At 44.3% G+C, this 6,913-nt stretch overlaps 1 non-coding gene across 1 annotated transcript; it reads right to left on the bottom strand.

Annotated features, from left to right (window-relative positions):
* Positions 1 to 1,434: 1,434 nt before the first annotated feature.
* LOC120094495 (small nucleolar RNA SNORA17) lies at positions 1,435 to 1,565 on the bottom strand. The gene has a single exon (XR_015628334.1). It is a non-coding gene; the product is annotated as a small nucleolar RNA SNORA17 (small nucleolar RNA).
* Positions 1,566 to 6,913: the final 5,348 nt, after the last annotated feature.

A 6,913-nucleotide genomic window follows, 5' to 3' on the forward strand; every position in this document is an offset into this window, starting at 1 on the left:
TGGATCTGAGCCCGAGAAGTATCTGAGCTGGTCAGCCTACCAGCCTTCCTGCTCTCAAGCTTTTAGATCCAGGTCACCAGTATCTGTAAGGCCTGCCTGCTTTTCTGAGTTTTGCAGCTGGTGAGGAACATGTCCAATTTTTCCACTCTCGTGATCCCAGGAACAGCTTTCCTGCTTCTCATAGATGGTGAGGGGTGAGGGAGGGGAGGAGGGTATCTCTTCCTTTTCAGCACCACTGTCCAACACACAAGAGGCAGTGCTGTCTCTCCACACTCACATGCTCAGGGTGGCTCATCTACTACCCCCACATCCAGGTTCAGCTTCACTGTGCTGCCCAGGCAAGGGACAGGGTCTGATCTCCTGAGTGCTACAGCAGGTAAGTGGCAGAGCCCGATCTTCTACTCTGATGACTCCAGGGCCTGCTCTGCTGCCTGCCATAGGTGGCACAAGGCAAAGAGGGGTAGTGGTGTTAGCACCCCAAAGACAAGTTGTGGGGCCAGCTCTTCCACACGCCCTTGGTGCTGCCTTGCCTGTGCCCCCACCATCACGGTCAGCTTTACTGTGCTGCACAGGCAAGGTACAGGACCTGCTCTCCTAAGTGCTGCAGCTGGTGAGGGACAGGGACAGCTCTTCCACCTGCCACAGCTAGTGAGGAGCAAGGTGGGAAAAGGGTTTCTCCTTTGTCCCTGCCACCAAACAGAAAACCAATTGTAGGGCCAGGTCTCCCATGTTAGTAGCCTTGAGACCCGCTCACCCACAACTCCCACAGTGTGCAGGACCCACTGTCCTGAGTACTGCAGATGGCTAAGGGTAGAGCCAGCTGTCCTGCTCTTATGCCCCAAGAGATAGCTCTCCCAAGATGCCCAGGTGAGGGGTGGGGCCAGTTCCACACAGCACCATCAACATGTCTATGGGCAGCATCCTAGACCAATTGGATGTCCACCTGGCCTTTGTAGTAACAGACACCAGCTACAGGGCCACAGACCCTAGTGGCAGCAGTGGCCAGGAACTTACCATGTTTCCAGGAGGCATCACCAGCTACTCATGTCAGGTTATTCCTCAGTACCCTTGAGTCTCCAGTTCTGCCTCTCTTCATTGTGCCCGCATCCTTCTATATTTTTTTCCTCTCCCATTTCTCCACCACTTCCTTGCTCCTCTCAGTGGTGCCTTGGGTCTCTGAGTCTGTGGTCATCTCAGGAATGGTCTCAGGAGCATTAGGCCCTGCTTGTGTATTATGGTGCCAGACAAGGACCATCTTCTCTGCCCCACGTCCAGTTGATGGTCATCTTGGACTAGCTCCCTGTCCAGGCCCTGTGGACACAGTGTGAGTCTAGTGGTCATCGTAGGTGAGCTGTTGGGGCCTGCATAGCACTAGATTGGTGGTAGTCTCAGTTTCCCTCTTTGTTTTGTTTTGGTTTGTTTTTTTTTTTAGAGAGTGTTAGGGTACTAATCATTCAGATATTCATAAGTCAGAACACTGAGCATAAACAAAGCCTTTCTCCCCTCTGCCATCTCCTGGTGCACATGTGACACAGTGGCCACATCTACAATGTTTCTAGGGCAGGCTACGTGGCATTTAAGAGCATAGCATATTAAAGGGAAGCAGAAAGGAAGCCCTACCCAGCCACAGAAAGCAGGATGGACATTGACCACACAGACTGAGAGCCCAGTGTGGGAGTGACTCCAGCGCGGGACAGGCTTGAGGACAGTTTCTACAATGAATGGTTGATGGATTTCTATAGCTTTCCTTACATCACATATAGAAATATATCTTTGAAGAAATATGATTAGGATCTGCACATAACTCACAGGAGACCGCAGTTTGAAATGGGCTCCTCTCTCAGGCTTGCAGCTGTTCTGACTTGGAAATGAAATTAAACTTGAGCAAAATATCTGTGTGAAACAATTCCTTCCCACGCTGGAGCCCCTCACAGGCACTGAAACTATGAAGGGTCATCTCTTCTCCCAGGGAAATCTAAACACCATTCCTAGATCTTTTCCTGAAAGTATGAATTCAGAATATCTCATGAAATGAGATTTATGGGGCATTTTCCACTGACACCGGAGGAGCAGGTAGCATAAAAAACATCACTCAGGAGACTCCTGAGTGAGGCTGGAGGTTAAGGTGGAAAAATCTTCAGGGCGGTTGTTGTCTCTAAAAATGCTTGAAAATATTCTAACCTGTCTATTTCCTCCGTATTTGTGACCAGCACATGTGTCATAATATTTTTGATCACAAAAAGTGACTGAACCTTACCCACTATATATGGATAGATACCACAGACATTAAGGTTAGTGAAAAAAGCTAGGTACAATACGTAACCTATAACTCGACTTAAATGAAGTTCGTGTCCTGGCAAAGCTTATCTGTGGAGACTGTGGTAACCAAGGGGTTAGGTTGGGGATCTGTATCTTCCTAGGGATTACTCTATCATGGGTGAATAAGATTGTTTGGATGCATTCAAATTAGACATAAATTCTGCACATTTCATTATTCATAGATTATGCTTGACTTAAGCAAATTAATTCTTATGAAAAGTTTCAGCAAAATTCTAAGTATGCTTATCTCTTGACAATGTATAGAATGCTTTGAGTCTTAACATGCTAAAAAGTTCAAAGTTATCATTTATAAATGTGACTTCTGAAATGTTATTTTTCTCACCCCTTAGAGTTTTATTTTAAAAAAAAACTGGCAAATAGAATGTTTGGAGCATTTTATATTCTTACTAATGAGATGCCAAATCTTTTGAGACTCCAGTTTAGAGAACTTGACCTAAGTTTAAACTCAGATAAACTAACAAACTGGTCCCTAGCATTAGTTTCCAAGTTGCCCCCCAACAAAACCTGAGCCTAGCTCCAGTCTCTAGACTAACCCCCAAAAAGAGCAGCATTTCAAAGTTATACCTTCAACAAGACCAGTGTCTCCAGGTCATTCCCCCAACAAACCTGCACCCCCCAGGTTTCGAGCCCACCCCTCTACTAATAACCACCAATGCAGAGGGGAGCAGAAATTAAGTTTATGATATGATTCCCAGCCCATCATGTTAAAGGCCACAGTAGCTTTCCAATTAGAGGCTTGCACACTTACCCCCAGCCCCCACTTGCTGCTTACTATAAAGCCTTGCCCCATAGACATTTGGAGCTCCCCACCACCAAAACTGTCCTGCATGATGGTGGTACATTGGGGGAGGGGGCCTGAGCTAGTTCAAGTACAATAAAGTCTGTGGTGGGAGTTTCATCAGATTGGCTCCTATCTGTTTTGGGGTGGACCATTAACATCTGTCTCGCCCTACACTAACATTGGCATGCTGTACATATACAACATGAAAAAATGTAGATTGAAGTGGAAACTTAAGGCTTCTTTGGAAAGTCAGTTGGATGATGTTTTGCTGGGGTAAACATGGGAAAGAACATTTAGTTGACGTGGACACAGGTGAAAGACTAAGGCAGATTTGTGAGGGAATGTTTGGCTGAAGCAGACACAGGAGAGAGGATGTTCTACTAAAGCAAGCATCTGAAAGGACATGTGATAAAGGATTCTTTGCTAACAACATGCATGTATTGGTCTGCCTCACGTGGCATAGTTGAGCTGCATTTGTTGGAACTCTGTAGAGAAAAATACACCAAAAAACTTCTGGTGCTATGCTGTAGTTTCTTGCCTGCTTGGTACCTCCTGACTAATCAAAGAAAAACAGCTTGTATTGTTTGCTGTAGGGCCTCGAGCTGATAAGCCCCTCTGTTCATTTCCCAATGGCAAGAAGGCGCCTGAGTGCCCAAGCAAATTCTCCAGTAGTGACTCAGTTGCACATTAACCTTTGGTACATGTGCCATTTCCTGCTCTTTCAGGCCTCTATAAGCAGGGCCGTGTGGCAGTTTACCTTCCAGCCTTGTTTATTTCATCATTTCAGTACATTCTTGTTCCTATTCACCAAGTCTGAACTCTTTTCTCCTCCCAGTGGTCTTATGTGTTTTCCAAGCACTTCTATCTCTCTCCACAAACTCTCTAAGTGCACAGCCAACTCTGCAGTCTTCTCTAATAGAAGAGAATTGTCAGGTTTCCCATTAAATTTTTTCAAAATAGTATACATGAAAACTATGAAGCAAAACCAAGAACCTCCTTCAGGGAGCAAGGCAGGACCACCCAGTGGTGGTGGCTGCCATTTTGCCACCTTAAGCAACATTGCTAATTACTCATAATCTGCCATTTCCACTACATTAGAAGCAGAATTGCCCGTTATGCCTAAGTCACGTTGGGCACCACCTGTAAGTTTAATGTTTTTCAATCCTTATTTTTTTTTAATTTTTTTATTATTTTTTTTATTAACTTGAGTATTTCTTATATACATTTCGAGTGTTATTCCCTTTCCCGGTTTCCGGGCAAACATCCCCCTCCCCCCTCCCCTTCCTTATGGGTGTCCCCCTCCCAACCCTCCCCCCATTGCCGCCCTCCCCCCATAGTCTAGTTCACTGGGGGTTCAGTCTTAGCAGGACCCAGGGCTTCCCCTTCCACTGGTGCTCTTACTAGGATATTCATTGCTACCTATGGGGTCAGAGTCCAGGGTCAGTCCATGTATAGTCTTTAGGTAGTGGCTTAGTCCCTGGAAGCTCTGGTTGCTTGACATTGTTGTACTTTTGGGGTCCCGAGCCCCTTCAAGCTCTTCCATTTCTTTCTCTGATTCCTTCAACGGGGGACCTATTCTCAGTTCAGTGGTTTGCTGCTGGCATTCGCCTCTGTATTTGCTGTATTCTGGCTGTGTCTCTCAGGAGCGATCTACATCCGGCTCCTGTCGGTCTGCACTTCTTTGCTTCATCCATCTTGTCCAATTGGGTGGCTGTATATGTATGGGCCACCTGTGGGGCAAGCTCTGAATGGGTGTTCCTTCAGTCTCTGTTTTAATCTTTGCCTCTCCCTTCCCAGCCAAGGGTATTCTTTTTCCTCATTTAAAGAAGGAGTGAAGCATTCACATTTTGATCATCCGTCTTGAGTTTCGTTTGTTCTAGGCATCTAGGGTAATTCAAGCATTTGGGCTAATAGCCACTTATCAATGAGTGCATACCATGTATGTCTTTCTGTGATTGGGTTAGCTCACTCAGGATGATATTTTCCAGTTCCAACCATTTGCCTACGAATTTCATAAACTCGTTGTTTTTGATAGCTGAGTAATATTCCATTGTGTAGATGTACCACATTTTCTGTATCCATTCCTCTGTTGAAGGGCATCTGGGTTCTTTCCATTTTCTGGCTATTATAAATAAGGCTGCGATGAACATAGTGGAGCACGTGTCTCTTTTATATGTTGAGGCATCTTTTGGGTATATGCCCAAGAGAGGTATAGCTGGATCCTCAGGCAGTTCAATGTCCAATTTTCTGAGGATCCTCCAGACTGATTTCCAGAATGGTTGTACCAGTTTGCAATCCCACCAACAATGGAGGAGTGTTCCTCTTTCTCCACATCCTCGCCAGCATCTGCTGTCCCCTGAGTTTTTGATCTTAGCCATTCTCACTGGTGTGAGGTGAAATCTCAGGGTTGTTTTGATTTGCATTTCCCTTATGACTAAAGATGTTGAACATTTCTTTAGGTGTTTCTCAGCCATTCGGCATTCCTCAGCTGTGAATTCTTTGTTTAGCTCTGAACCCCATTTTTTAATAGGGTTATTTGTTTCCCTGCGGTCTAACTTCTTGAGTTCTTTGTATATTTTGGATATAAGGCCTCTATCTGTTGTAGGATTGGTAAAGATCTTTTCCCAATCTGTTGGTTGCCGTTTTGTCCTAACCACAGTGTACTTTGCCTTACAGAAGCTTTGCAGTTTTATGAGATCCCATTTGTCGATTCTTGATCTTAGAGCATAAGCCATTGGTGTTTTGTTCAGGAAATTTTTTCCAGTGCCCATGTGTTCCAGATGCTTCCCTAGTTTTTCTTCTATTAGTTTGAGTGTGTCTGGTTTGATGTGGAGGTCCTTGATCCACTTGGACTTAAGCTTTGTACAGGGTGATAAGGATGGATTGATCTGCATTCTTCTACATGTTGCCCTCCAGTTGAACCAGCACCATTTGCTGAAAATGCTATCTTTTTTCCATTGGATGGTTTTGGCTCCTTTGTCAAAAATCAAGTGACCATAGGTGTGTGGGTTCATTTCTGGGTCTTCAATTCTATTCCATTGGTCTATCTGTCTGTCTCTGTACCAATACCATGCAGTTTTTATCACTATTGCTCTGTAATACTGCTTGAGTTCAGGGATAGTGATTCCCCCTGAAGTCCTTTTATTGTTGAGGATAGCTTTAGCTATCCTGGGTTTTTTGTTATTCCAGATGAATTTGCAAATTGTTCTGTTTAACTCTTTGAAGAATTGGATTGGTATTTTGATGGGGATTGCATTGAATCTGTAGATTGCTTTTGGTAAAATGGCCATTTTTACTAAATTAATCCTGCCAATCCATGAGCATGGGAGATCTTTCCATCTTCTGAGGTCTTCTTCAATTTCTTTCCTCAGTGTCTTGAAGTTCTTATTGTACAGATCTTTTACTTGCTTGGTTAAAGTCACACCGAGGTACTTTATATTATTTGGGTCTATTATGAAGGGTGTCGTTTCCCTAATTTCTTTCTCGGCTTGTTTCTCTCTTGTATAGAGGAAGGCAACTGATTTATTTGAGTTAATTTTATACCCAGCCACTTTCCTGAAGTTGTTTATCAGCTTTAGTAGTTCTCTGGTGGAACTTTTGAGATCACTTAAATATACTATCATGTCATCTGCAAATAGTGATATTTTGACCTCTTCTTTTCCGATCTGTATCCCCTTGATCTCCTTTTGTTGTCTGATTGCTCTGGCTAGAACTTCAAGAACTATATTGAATAAGTAGGGAGAGAGTGGGCAGCCTTGTCTAGTCCCTGATTTTAGTGGGATTGCTTCAAGT

The sequence above is a fragment of the Rattus norvegicus genome, chromosome 8, assembly GCF_021556685.1.
Source record: "Rattus norvegicus strain SHRSP/BbbUtx chromosome 8, alternate assembly SHRSP_T2T, whole genome shotgun sequence".
Lineage (NCBI taxonomy): Eukaryota > Metazoa > Chordata > Mammalia > Rodentia > Muridae > Rattus > Rattus norvegicus.